The sequence below is a fragment of the Antrostomus carolinensis genome, unplaced genomic scaffold (assembly GCF_000700745.2).
Source record: "Antrostomus carolinensis isolate BGI_N321 unplaced genomic scaffold, ASM70074v2 scaffold35699, whole genome shotgun sequence".
In the NCBI taxonomy this organism is placed as follows: domain Eukaryota; kingdom Metazoa; phylum Chordata; class Aves; order Caprimulgiformes; family Caprimulgidae; genus Antrostomus; species Antrostomus carolinensis.
This window is the reverse complement of record NW_010337098.1, coordinates 5,126-5,411: the sequence shown is the minus strand read 5'-3', so window position 1 is coordinate 5,411 and position 286 is coordinate 5,126.

Below are 286 nucleotides of genomic sequence, written 5' to 3'. Positions count from 1 at the left end.
CACTTTTCCCCCCCAAATTAAAAAGAAGTACGTTAATGTTGCATGTTATTTCAAGTGTTGTTCTTGTGCAACTGAATCAGACCACCGGCCAGAAGGAGCAAATTTTGTTGTTGTTGTTGCTGCTCAGTTAAAAAACAAAAGGAAAAAAAAAATAAAGAAAAAAAGAAAGAGATAGAGAAAGATTTGTTTCCTGATATTTCCTCTTTTTGGATCTCGCAGTGCTCAGCTCCAAGAAAACGCTGGCGTTTTCCCCGTGGGGAGAGCAAAACCCCACGGGGGCACGCGG